Source organism: Bombina bombina, chromosome 12, assembly GCF_027579735.1.
Source record: "Bombina bombina isolate aBomBom1 chromosome 12, aBomBom1.pri, whole genome shotgun sequence".
NCBI lineage: Eukaryota > Metazoa > Chordata > Amphibia > Anura > Bombinatoridae > Bombina > Bombina bombina.
In genome coordinates, this window is record NC_069510.1 from 73,599,424 (window position 1) to 73,614,124 (window position 14,701).

A 14,701-nucleotide genomic window follows, 5' to 3' on the forward strand; every position below is an offset into this window, starting at 1 on the left:
CTAAACTTTAGTTTGGGCCTAAATCAAAAAGAGATCCAACAAAAATATGTGACCCATACAGAAGTATTGGCCATTGACTAGGGAATCCCAGTCTCCCAACCTTGACATGTATTGTCTGTCTGCACACTTGCTCCCTGTCCTCTGCTCCAGTACAGCATGTAGTGTATGCAGATTGAGTCAGTAACCGTAAACCATTGTCACCCCGCTCCGTCCTGTTGCTATGGCCATTGCCATGGATGCAGCGCTTGCTGTGGGCGCACGGTGATGACGCCATTCCCCCTCTGATGCCGGTCGGATCACCTGTGAGGCCTCCTTGGCGTAAATCTGCGCCTATGTAAGTACCTGCATTGCTTACCTACAGTGCCTAAGTATAGGTTGTACTTTGTGTATTCCTGGGTGCTTGTTTATTCTGCTGTCTACTTGTTACTGAACCTCTGCATTGCATTCTGACTACTCTTCTGGTTAACCCCTGAACTGCTGTGTATTTGAACTGCCTGCCTAATACTGAACCTCTGCTTGCCACTGACCTCTCTTCTGATTAACCCCTGAATTGCTGTGTTGCTTTGGACTGCTTGCTTGTTGCTGGACTCTGCTTGTGGTACCGTTAAGGATTGGACTGTCTGCCTGGCATTGATCTCTGCCTTCCTTGACCACTCTCTGCTTAACCCCTTTGGTACCGTGAATAATTGGATTGTCTGTCTGGTGTATTACTCTGCACTTCCTTGGACCATTTCCCTGTTTCTCTTGTCACTCTGTGAGTATTAGATTGCATCCTCATTTTCTCTATGTATTTTTGTCCTGGGATATTTCCTTATCTTGCCACTTGACGCTGGGATAAGAAGACTACTGGTCAGGATTGGTCTGATAGGAAAATATCCCACGAGCATTACAACCATATGACCCCGCTATTCAGCAATATATTCAAATAAACACCTGACACATAAGTGGGTTATAAAAGACCATAGCAGTGGCGTCATTAGGGGGGTGCGGGCCACACCCGGGTGACACCACCAGGATTTTTTTTTTTTTAAATTTTATTGAAATTCAAAGAAATACAATGTAGAGATGCATAGATTTTTTTTTATTAGAGGTGCCAGCATTTGTGAACATTAGTGGGACTGGGGAAGTTGTAGACACTTCATTTTTTTTGCCCCTTGAGCCAGCGCTGCAATTTCCACAAATAGTTTTCCCGGCTGCTTTTGCTTGTTTGTACTTTGCTCCTCCCCTGCCCAATTTCACTATGAATGTTGTGGGTGTGCCGTGGGGCTTGCGAACTTGCGCTTCTAGCCTAAACCTGCCTGCCTATCTGTGTTCACTGCTCAGTGACGGGTGGAGCAGTGGAGTCACTCACTGCTGTGCTGTCTCTCTAAATGGGAACCGGGAAATCGTGAGGGGGATGCCTGGAACTTCACCGCATGACTGTCTGACACTGTCTCTAAAGTGAAGGAGCCATGTATGATGCCCACCAGACCGGTACGGTTACGGTACACTAAGTGCACACTGAAGAGGTAGGAGGGGAGGATGGGCAGAGTGCAGAGGTGATTGGCCATAAGAAGCAGTAGGCACGTGGCCCAGGGCTGTTCACTGACAGACTTGGAACCAAGTCAGAGAGCAGAATTTTCATTGTTTGCGCACCTAAACCTTTTCTTTAGTGATTTATTTTAAAGTGCTCTGTTTATCTTTCATTTAATGCTCTGCTGAGCCAGGGAGCAGCTCTAGGCATGAACCTTATAATTAATGCAGTGCAGATGACATATTTTGTATGTCTGTGTGTGTGTCTGAGTGTTTTTCTGTGTGTGTCTGAGTGTGTTTCCGAGTGTTTGTGTGTGCATATGAGTGTGTTTTTAAGTGTGTCTTGAGTGTTTGTATGTGTGTGTGCCTGTGTTTTTGTGTTTGTGTGTGTCTGCTTTCTGGGGGGGTGACACCATAACTTACCGTAGCGGGTGACACCAACCCTAGTGACGCCACTGGGCCATAGCTCAGTTTATTAAACAAAAAACATATATAAATATCAACAATAAGAAACCATAAATATCCTTCTTGCTTTGCTTGTCCCTTAAAGCTCCTCACCCCAACTCAGCTTTCAAGCAACTGGAAGCCACACTTCTCCTTACCAACCAGGAGGTACACCCAGTCCGAAAACCAACTCCAGCCAGCTAGCACCATCAAAACTAAGCTGCCACTACCAAAATACAAGGAGGGTGGGCATGAGCTTCTTCTCACATGTTTGCACCGTCAAAAGAGGCTTTAATTTCCATGTCTTACCTGTATAAATACTCCTATTAAGCCCCTACTCCTATTATAAACTGCCCACTATCCCTAATGCCTGCTAAGGGGTCAAACACCTCATATCTATTCCATCAGGGCTTGCTTTTGTGTCTACATACAGGACAGCATACTTTTCAATTGATTGCAAGGCACCAGCCTCTAAATGGTCTTCATAAAACTGAACCTTTATCAATATTATAGGTGGACCCATCTAGAACATTAATGAAGGTCCAATTTTATAAAGCCAGATTGGAGGTTGGTGCATTCTTTCCATGTGAGATTTTGAGCGGTGAAAACTCTATAATACTGTGCCTCATTGTTGTAAGTGCTGTTCCTACAGTTCTATTCTATCACGGGATGGCAAGTCTGCCCACTGTCCCTCACGCAACTTCTCCTGCCTTGCTGTTTTACTATAGCTCTTTACTGACTGTCCTCATCCTGCCCCATTGAAGCTTAAAGATTAAACAAAGTCAAAATTAAACTTTCATAATTCAAATAGAGTATTTTGTTTTATAAAAGTTTCCAATTTACTTCAATAATCACTTTGTGCTTGTTGTTTTTATATGCACACTGTTTGAGGCACCACCCTCTACTGAGCATGTGCAAGAATTCATAGTATCTGAAACCCCTGACTGCACACGTCTATTAAAAATGTTTTAGTTAAAGGGACATGAGTCCCAAAACATAACATTATTTTTGTTACTAAAGGAGCACTGTTTCATTTTCCTTTAAAGGGACAGTATACTCTAATTTTCATATAACTGCATGTAATAGACACTACTATAAAGAGGAATATGCACAGATACTGATCTAAAAATCTAATATAAAACCATTTAAAAACGTATTTAAAAGCTCCCAGTTTACCACTGTTGATGAAGTTTGACTGGGACACCCAGTGAAAGGGGCTGTGAAAGCAAGAAGAGCAGACCCCCATACGAAAAGACAAATAACAAAAACTGGAGCCAGCAGGAGTCAGACATCCGTATACATCTGACACTGTGGGGCTTGGTTAGGAGTCTGAAAATCAGCACAATGTTATTACAAAATAAGCAAAACTATACATTGTTGCAAAAACACTTCCAGATGGGCTGTATTAATGTATCATCTACAAAACAGTTATGCAAAGAAACATCTAGTGTACAATGTCCCTTTAATGTGAATGCATCACAGGCAGCATTCATGTATAGTTAGCAATGCTGTATTAGCTGATTGCACACTGCTGGTGCGTGATATGGTTGTCTCAGCATTCTTTGTGTTACGCAGACACAGAAGACAGATTTCTGGACTTCATTATATGGTGGAAAACATTTCTCGTGCAGCTGATAAGAGAGTAGTAGAAATATTGTCCAGATGTATTTCCCGACAGCAGCTCCCACTGATATCTATGTCTTGTTGATCTAGTGTCTGTCTGATAGAGGTTATAAAATCTAGTTTGGATTTTGTTTCATTTTAGCTGCTTCTGATACAAAATGTCCGAACCCCCAATAGCCAGAGACCATTCAATTTACAGAATGCAGGAGTGTCAGCTCATGTGGCAAGCGAAGCATTATAGGGTCATTTACAATCCTTTTGAAAAAGCTTATCAAATTATTTAGCTACAAAAATCCTCATAGAATGAAATGATGATGTTAGCAAAAAAATCGTTAGGTAAACTTTTCTAAATGATTGTGATCAGTCCGAATCATAGGCCCTTAAAGTGAAGGTCCATTTTGATGAATTAGTGCCCGTTTTTTTAATAAACCTATTAAAAACAAGGGCACTTTAATTCATGAAAATTGATATTTCACTGTTTTCTTCAAAAACTTACCTTTTAATCCTGAATACAGCTCCAGCGATTCCCCGTTGGAAGCCTCTGCAGACATCAGAAATGACAAATCGGGCTTCCTCCAATCACGGCCCCCCCCCGGGGAATCTTGGCCTGATGCAACGCTGTGATTGGAGGAAACCGGATTCGTCATTTTGGACCCGCGAAGACGGCTTGCGACGGGCGGAGGAAGTGCTGGAGCGGCTGCCAGGATTAAAAAGTAAGTTTTTGACAGCCCTAATGATATCTGTGTCTTGTTATCCTGTCTCTTTTCTAATGCTCTCTGTGTCTTGTTATCCTGACTGTCTTTTCACCAATGCTCTCTGTGTCTTGTTATCCTGACTGTCTCTTCCCTAATGCTCTCTGTGTCTTGTTATCCTGACTGTCTCTCCCCTAATGCTCTCTGTGTCTTGCTATCCTGACTGTCTCTTCCCTAATGCTCTCTGTGTCTTGTTATCCTGACTCTCTCGTCCCTAATGCTCTCTGTGTCTTGTTATCCTGACTGTCTCTTCCCTAATGCTCTCTGTGTCTTGTTATCCTGACTCTCTCGTCCCTAATGCTCTCTGTGTCTTGTTATCCTGACTCTCTCTTCCCTAATGCTCTCTGTGTCTTGTTATCCTGACTGTCTCTTCCCTAATGCTCTCTGTGTCTTGTTATCCTGACTGTCTCTCCCCTAATGCTCTCTGTGTCTTGCTATCCTGACTGTCTCTTCCCTAATGCTCTCTGTGTCTTGTTATCCTGACTGTCTCTTCCCTAATGCTCTCTGTGTCTTGTTATCCTGACTGTCTCTTCCCTAATGCTCTCTGTGTCTTGTTATCCTGACTGTCTCTTCCCTAATGCTCTCTGTGTCTTGTTATCCTGACTGTCTCTTCCCTAATGCTCTCTGTGTCTTGTTATCCTGACTGTCTCTCCCCTAATGCTCTCTGTGTCTTGTTATCCTGACTCTCTTGTCCCTAATGCTCTCTGTGTCTTGTTATCCTGACTCTCTCTTCCCTAATGCTCTCTGTGTCTTGTTATCCTGACTGTCTTTTCACCAATGCTCTCTGTGTCTTGTTATCCTGACTGTCTCTTCCCTAATGCTCTCTGTGTCTTGTTATCCTGACTGTCTCTCCCCTAATGCTCTCTGTGTCTTGCTATCCTGACTGTCTCTTCCCTAATTCTCTCTGTGTCTTGATATCCTGACTGTCTCTTCCCTAATGCTCTCTGTGTCTTGTTATCCTGAGTATCTCATCCCTAATGCTCTTTTTTTCTTGTTATCCTGACTGTCTCTGCCCTAATGCACTCTCTGTGTCTTGTTATCCTGACTGTCTCTTTCCTCTAATTATCCTGGCTCTGTCTTTCATAAAAGCTGTCTTTCTCTTCCCTTCTACTGGCTCAGTCTCACCTCTCTCATATAATCAGACTTTATTTGTGGTTAAGTGACTTAGCTGCCTATTTCACTTGACTGTCTCATTCTTTTTGCTTTCTGTCTGTCACACACATCTTCTGTCTTGCTGTGTTTCTCATCTCTTCTACTGGTTATATTTTACAATCTTCTTTGACTAACTCTCATTTCTAGTGTCTAGCTGTGACTGTCTCTCTTCTGCCTTTCATGCCTAACTGTCTCCTTTCCTCATCATGATTATTTGTCACTCTACCTTGTCTTAGTCTAGATTCCATCTTCTTTTTTTGTAGTTGTAACAGTTTTACCATGATCTGATTGCCTGTTTTTTTTTTCTTATCTTGATGTGTTTCATGACTGATGTCTCTATTTGACCACAATACATTTTCTCTTTAGGAAGTTGAAAGAAATATATATATATTCTATATCTCTATATGTGTGTGTTTGTGTGTAATTCTTGCCTTTACAGCCAGGGGGCTCTTCACTATTTTTTAAACAGTTTTTCTCTGTTACACTAGAAATATCATTTATACTGTTGATTGTAGCATAATAAAAGTTAACTATTGTTTAAATGTAACAAACGGGAAATCTCTGAGTATTAGATTCATCCTCTCCAGTCTCCAGGCTCTGACAGCTCTGACACAATTTGGAGAGACTGTTAATAAATCTACCCCAGTTACATTTTAAATTTTCTTAAAGGCACAGCACTTCTTGATTTTTTTTATTGTTTAAAAATATAGATAATGCCTTTTATTACCCATTCCCCACTTTACAGAAGAAGACTTAAACCTCTAAACCCCTACAATCTGTTTCTTTTATTTTTTCTTTCATTTAACATATTGGTTTTCTGAAAATTAACATGTAGATGTATTTTTTTTAAAGTTTCATTAGTTGTTTAAATATTGAAAAAATGAGTGTAAAGTTTTAGTATCTATTAAACAATGAGAGCTGCCATCTTTTTTATATATACGATTTATCATTTTATATTTCCATGATTCAGACATAATTGTTAAGGGCTCCATGTACGAAGCAGCGAAAGCTGCTCCGGAGCCTTTGCGGGGCAGGTTTGCATATGCGAGCCTGCTTCCCGCAATGTAAGAAGCAGCGGTCATTAGACCGCTGCTTCCTACACCCTACGCCACCTCTTAGGTGGCGAAGCAAAATCACAGAGAGCACGCTCGCTCTCTGTGATTGACAGCCCCTTCAGTTGCGTGATTGGTCGCGCGACTGAAGGGGCGGGCATTACACACTCCGCTGAGTGTGTAATGATACATACGGGCAAGTGGATCAATAGATCCGCTGCCCGTGTGTAGCGGAGGCGGGCGGACAGCTTCGCGAGTTAAGAAGCTGTCCGCCCGCCTCTTAGTACATGGAGTCCTAAATGTCCCTTTAATAGCTGTCCCTGATTAACCTCAGCAAAGAAGATTAGATAAATAAACCTAGTTTACAACACAGCAGCACCCTTTGCTTTATGGAACTTTACATCATCTGCATATTATTCTCTGGCTATTTTTGCTGTAAATACTAAGGCCCCTAGTTATCAAGCCGTCAACCTCAAATACGCTGGAATTCCGCAGCGTATTTGTGGCGAGGCTAATTCGCCTTAGTTATCAAGCCCTAGATACCGGCAAGAGTAGAATTTAGTGACGTAAGCTTCGATCCGCCGGCCTCAGTCTGACACAGATCGATTCTTACGTCGCTACAGATGTTCCGCACACAAGTGCGGCACTATCTGACTACTTTTGCTAGTTATCAAAAAACTAGCAAGTACGCTTGGCACTTTTCCGGCCCAGCGTACCTGGTTTTCAAACCGCCGCCCTGGAGGCGGCGGATCCCATAGGAATCAATGGGAGTCTGACCATATCGAAAGTTCATGTTCGCTGCTGCCCGACATCCCATTGATTCCTATGGGAGATGTCTGCACCTAACACCCTAACATGTACCCCGAGTCTAAACACCCCTAATCTGTCCCCCCTACACCGCCGCAACTAAATAAATGTATTACCCCCTAAACCGCCGCTCCCGGAGCCCACCGCCACTATAATAAATATGTTAACCCCTAAACCACCGCTCCCGGACCCCGCCGCCACCTACATTATACCTATTAACCCCTATCCTGCCCCCCCCCCCCCCCCATACCGTTGTCACCTATAATAAAGTTATGAACCCCTATCCTGCGGATCTGGATCTCGGACCTCGCCGCAACTAAATAAATAGTTTAACCCCTAAACCGCCGCTCCCGGACCCCGCCGCAACCTATATTAAACTTATTAACCCCTAATCTGCCCCCCCTACACCTTTGCCACCTATAATAAATTTATTAACCCCTAATCTGCCCCCCTACACCGTCGCCACCTATAATAAATTTATTAACCCCTAATCTGCCCCCCCCCACCGTCGCCACCTATAATAAATGTATTAACCCCTATCCTGCCCCCCCTACACCGCCGCCACTGTAATAAAATTATTAACCCCTAAACCTAAGTCTAACACTAACCCTAACACCCCCCTTACTTAAATATTAATTAAATAAATCTAAATAATATTTATCTTATTAACTAAATTAATCATATTTAAAACTAAATACTTACCTTTAAAATAAACCCTAATATAGCTACAATATAAATAATAATTATATTGTATCTATTTTAGGATTTATTTTTATTTTACAGTCAAATTTCAATTTATTTTAACTAGGTACAATAGCTATTAAATAGTTATTAACTATTTAATAGCTACCTAGCTAAAATAAAGAGAAATTTACCTGTAAAATAAAAACTAACCTAAGTTACAATTACACCTAACACTACACTATACTTTAATAAATGAATCCTATTTAAAACTAAATACTTACCTGTAAAATAAACCCTAAGATAGCTACAATGTAATTAATAATTACATTGTAGCTATTTTATGATTTATATTTATTTTACAGGTAACTTTGTATTTATTTCAGCTAGTTAGAATAGTTATTAAATAGTTATTAACTATTTAATAACTACCTAGCTAAAATAAAAACAAAATTACCTGTAAAATAAATCCTAACCTAAGTTACAATTAAACCTAACACTACACTATCATTAAAATTAATTAAATAAATTACCTACAAATAACTACAATTAAATTAAAGGGACACTCAGGTCAAATAAAATTTTCATGATTCAGATACAGCATGTAATTTTAAACAACTTTCCAATTTACTTTCATTAAAAAAATGTGCATAGTCTTTTATATTTACACTTTTTGAGTCACCAGCTCCTACTGAGCATGTGCAAGAATTCACAGACTATATGTATATGCATTTGTGATTGGCTGATTGCTATCACATGGTACAGGGGGAGTGGAAATATACATAACTTTGAAATTTGCTACTACTCATTTGAAATTCAGAGTAAATGCTATTGTATTGTCTTGTTATCTTGCATTTGTTGATGCAAATCTACTGTGTTTACTGGTCCTTTAAATTAAATAAACTAACTAAAGTACAAAAAATAAAAAAAGCTAAGTTACAAAAAATAAAAAAAATAAGTTTACAAACATTTAAAAAATATTACAACACTTTTAAGCTACTTACACCTAATCTAAGCCCCCTAATAAAATAACAAAGCCCCCCAAAATAAAAAAATGCCCTACCCTATTCTAAATTAAAAAGTTACCAGCTCTTTTACCTTACCAGCCCTTAAAAGGGCCTTTTGCGGGGCATGCCCCAAAGAATTCTGCTCTTTTGCCTGTAAAATAAAAATACAACCCCCCCAACATTAAAACCCACCACCCACATACCCCTAATCTAACCCAACCCCCCTTAAATAAACACTACCCTCCTGAAGATCATCCTACCTTGAGTCGTCTTCAGCCAGTCGACCACTGATGGAACCGAAGAGGAGATTTGGAGCGGCAGAAGTCATCATCCAAGGGGCGCTGAATAAGTCTTCCATCCGATGAAGTCATCATCCAGGCGGCGCTGAAGAGGTCTTCCATCCGATAGAAGTCTTCATCCAGGCGGCGTCTTCAATCTTCATCAATCCGGAGCGGAGCGGAGCCATCTTCAGACGAGCCGACGTGGAGCCATCCTCTTCTTCCCGACGACTAACGACGAATGGATATTCCTTTAAGGGACGTCATCCAAGATGGATGAAGTTCAATCCGATTGGCTGATCCAATTAGCCAATCAGATTGAGCTCGCATTCTATTGGCTGTTCCGATCAGCCAATAGAATGCAAGCTCAATCTGACTGACTGATTGGATCAGCCAATCGGATTGAACTTCAATCTGATTGGCTGATTCAATCAGCCAATCAGATTTTTCCTGCCTTAATTCCGATTGGCTGATAGAATCCTATCAGCCAATCGGAATTGAAGGGACGCCATCTTGGATGATGTCCCTTAAAGGAATATCCATTCGTCGTTAGTCGTCGGGAAGAAGAGGATGGCTCCACGTCGGCTCGTCTGAAGATGGCTCTACTCCGCTCCGGATGGATGAAGATTGAAGACGCCGCCTGGATGAAGACTTCTATCGGATGGAAGACCTCTTCAGCGCCGCCTGGATGATGACTTCATCGGATGGAAGACTTCTTCAGCGCCCCTTGGATGATGACTTCTGCCGCTCCGGATCTCCTCTTCGGTTCCATCGGTGGTCGGCTGGCTGAAGACGACTCAAGGTAGGATAATCTTCAGGGGGGTAGTGTTAGGTTTATTTAAGGGGGGTTTGGGTTAGATTAGGGGTATGTGGGTGGTGGGTTTTAATGTTGGGGGGGTTGTATTTTTAATTTACAGGCAAAAGAGCAGAATTCTTTGGGGCATGCCCCGCAAAAGGCCCTTTTAAGGGCTGGTAAGGTAAAAGAGCTGGTTTTAAATAGGTATAATTTATTAAAGTATAGTGTAGTGTTAGGTGTAATTGTAACTTAGGTTAGTTTTTATTTTACAGGTAAATTTCTCTTTATTTTAGCTAGGTAGCTATTAAATAGTTAATAACTATTTAATAGCTATTGTACCTAGTTAAAATAAATTGAAATTTGCCTGTAAAATAAAAATAAATCCTAAAATAGCTACAATATAATTATTATTTATATTGTAGCTATATTAGGGTTTTTTTAAAGGTAAGTATTTAGTTTTAAATAGGATTAATTTAGTTAATAAGAGAAATATTATTTAGATTTATTTAATTAATATTTAAGTTAGGGGGGTGTTAGTGTTAGACTTAGGTCTAGGGGTTAATAATTTTATCACAGTGGCGGCGGTGTAGGTGGGGGCAGGATAGGGGTTAATAAATTTATTATAGGTGGCGACGGTGTACGGGGGGGGCAGATTAGGGGTTAATAAATGTAATATAGGTTGCGGCGGGGTCCGGGAGCGGCAGTTTAGGGATTAAACTATTTAGTTGCGGCGAGGTCTGGGATCCGCAGGATAGGGGTTAATAAATTTATTATAGGTGGCGGCGGTATGGGGGGGCAGGATAGGGTTTACTAGGTATAATGTAGGTGGCGGCGGTGTCCGGGAGCGGCGGTTTAGGGATTAACACATTTATAAGAGTTGCGGCGGGGTCTAGGAGAGGCGGTTTAGGGGTTAATAACTTTATTGAGTTGCGGGGGGCTCCAGGGGCGCCGGTATAGGGGGTAGAACAGTGTAGTTAGTGTGGGTGCTTAGTGACAGCTTGTCAATAAAGCTGTCAAAAAGCCGAAGAGCAGCGAGATCGGATGAGTGATAACTCTCACAGTCCGCTGCTCATCGCCCCGTACTTGGTGCGCGGCTTTTTGACAGCTTTTTTGATAACTTAGGCGAAATTTTGAAGGTCCGCGATGGTAGGCGAGCTTAGGCGGGCGTATTGAACCGGCGAAGGCAGGTAAAGTAGATGGCTTGATAACTACCCCCATAATGTTTCTCATTTATTAAAGGGCCATAATAGTCGAAAAATTACATGATCTTATTCCTTACAGCATGTAATGTTAAGTCTATTGACCCTACACTACTGTGTGTTTAACCTCAGCAAAGAGGTTAAACACCCAGAAGAAGTACCTCTCTGGACCCGCAGAGCACTGCTGGTTCTGAGCAGAAACTGCTGCTGATCCAATCAATCCACTTTACTTTGATTATGAAGTTGTGCATTCTTTTTATATGCATATTTTCTAAATCACTAGCTCCAACTGAGCATGTGCAAAGAGATCACAATGTATATGTGTATAAGTTTGTGATTGGCTGATGGTTGTCACCTGATCAAGTGGACAGGTAAATAGAAGCAATTTTTTAAATTTCTTAGAAAAAAAAATCTACAGATAATTTAAGATTCAGAGTAAGTGTTATTGCATTGAATTTTTTATCAGGAGTTTGTGGATTATGCAAGTTCACTGTATTTAATGGTTCTTTAATATTCTTTTAGTTTTGGAAGATTGATTTGAGACAGCAAATTTGTGAAAAAAGCATGAAAAATCAACAACCAAAATATAAGTTAAAGGGACACTAAACCCCAATTTTTTTTCTTCTTTCATGATTCAGATAGAGCATGACATTTTAAGCAACTTTCTAATTTACTCCTATTATCAATTTTATTTGTTCTCTTGGTATCTTTATTTGAAAAGCAGGAATGCAAAGCTTGGGAGCCGGCCCATTTTTTGGTTGAGCACCTGGGTTGCCCTTGCTGATTGGTGGCTTAATGTAGCTACCAATCAGCAAGCGCAATCCAGGGTTCTGAACCAAAAATAGACCGGCTCCCAAGCTTTGCATTCCTGATTTTCAAATAAAGATAGCAAGAGAACGAAGAAATTTGGATAATAGGAGTAAATTAGAAAGTTGCTTAAAATGGCTGCCCTATCTGAATCATGAAAAACAAATTGGGTTTAGTATCCCTTTAAGGCAAGTTTATGTCTCTTTAAATAAGCTATTTTCATATTAAGAAAGAGAGAGTGATGGATTATTTAAAATTCACCAGCATGGAGTAATCCCATCTTGACAAACCTTGTAAAATATTTATAACTACCTTCAGTTTTAGCGCTGTAGGTTTTACGCGGTCTCTAGTTAGTGAACAAATGATGCGCTAGTTTTTTTGTTTTTTTTTTAAAGCACGCTCCATTGAAGGCTATGGGGAGAAGTTAACACGGTCGCGATATCTGAAGCCCTGAAGTTAGCGTGCATGGTGTTTCACTTGCACGCTAACTTTTTACTTTCAACTTATAATACGCGCGCTAACCTACATGCATTTACTTTGAGCACAGTTAGCGCATGAGCGAAAAAGTATCTGATGACGCGCCACTTGTAATCTGGCCCACAGATAGTTTAAGCGAATACAAATCAAATCACAGTATTTTCATTTTACTTTAAATTGCAATAAGTGCATTGCTTATTTCGAGACAAACTCACGAGCTTACATCTTGCAACATAAAACTGTGACCTACAGGCATAAAATGTTTACAGAATTACAATGGGATCTGTGAGAAAATGTCAGTAAAGTCTAAGGAAACGCCTTTGTTCCGCCCACTCGCCAAGGTGTCAATAGTAAAAATAAATAAATATATAAAGAAAAATAAAGAAAGCTTTGCTTGCTATTAGAAGTTATTTAGTACTCTAAACACAATTTTTACTGTATATAAATAACCTTTTTTTCCATTACATAGAAACAGATTTTGACAGCAGATAAAGACCATAAATAAGCCCAAAAAATCTGTCCAACGTTTCCTAAAAGTGTAAACATATCTAGTTCATAGGATAGCTTTATTGTTATCCCATGCAATCGTGAAGTCCCCCATAGCCTTTCTCCTTAATAACTCTAATGGAAGTTTATTCCATTAATTGACCATCTTTCCTGTGAAGTTCTTTCTGCAAATTACTTATAATTTAAAGAACCAATAAACTTGATGTTTCAACTACGCAAAAAAAGTTTTGTTGTAAAATGCATCTAAAAATGTGTTTGTTTTACTTTCTCCCAGAGAGGCTTGGGTTAATACTTTAAGGCAATTTATGTGAGCTTTTGTTTACTTTTTTACCCCTCCCTAATCTTCTATGGTGTCACATGCTTTTAAAAGGTGGATGATCAGTTTTGCATCAATAATCATTATAGGCAAATCATTCTTTGAAATAGTAACTAAGTTGAATCAGTGCTAAACCACCTTAAAGGGACAGTAAATCTAGCAAATAATGTTATATAATTCTGCACATAGTGCAGAATTATATAACATTAGCTTACCGCCATGTTTCTAAAGCAAAGGGTTATATAGATATTTTGCAGCGCAAACAGAACGCCGTTCCTGGCTCTACTGAGCGGGCTTGTTTTCTTCTAAGCGCATTTGGGCACGCTGTCTAATCACAGCCAGCCCAATCGCGCTATTAAACTCAATATAGCTCGCTACCAGAGCGGAAGCGAGCTACATTGAGTTTAATAGCGCAATCGGGTGCACTGTGACTAAATAGTGTGCCCACGATGCGCTTAGGAGAAGAAAACAGACCCACTCAGTAGAGCCAGGAACGGCGTTCTGTTTGCGTTGCAAAATATCTATATAACCCTTTGCTTTAGAAACATGGCGGTAAGCTAATGTTATATAATTCTGCACTATGTGCATACAATATATATATATATATATATATATATATATATATATATATATAACCCCCCAAAACTTTTATTTTAATACTGGCAGACTTTCTGCCAGTAGTGAAGATGGGGGTGAACTTTGGGGGGTGGGGGAGGGAAGAGAGTTGTTTGAGGGGGGCCAGGGAGGGATCGGGGTGTGGGATGTGTCAGGTGGGAGGCTGATCTCTACACTAAAGCTAAAATTAACCCTACAAGCTACCTAATTAACTGCTAGGCATAATAAAAGTGTGGTGCACAGCTGCATTTAGTGACCATCTAATTACCAAAAAGCAATGCCAAAGCCATATATGTCTGCTATTTCTGAACAATGGGGACCCTAGAGAAGCATTTACAACCATTTGTGCCATAATTGCACAACTTGTTTGTAAATCATTTCAGTGAGAAACCTAAAGTTTGTGAAAAAGTTAACAATTGTTTTTATTTGATCGCATTTGGCGGTGGAATGGTGGCATGAAATAAACCAAAATGGGCCTAGATCAATACTTTGGGTTGTCTCCTAAAAATATATATATATTTCTTCTATAAGATACGACGAGTCCACGGATTCATCCTTTACTTGTGGGATATTATTCTCCTGCTAACAGGAAGTGGCAAAGAGCACCACAGCAGAGCTGTCTATATAGCTCCTCCCTTGACTCCACCCCCCAGTCATTCTCTTTGCCTACTCTAAG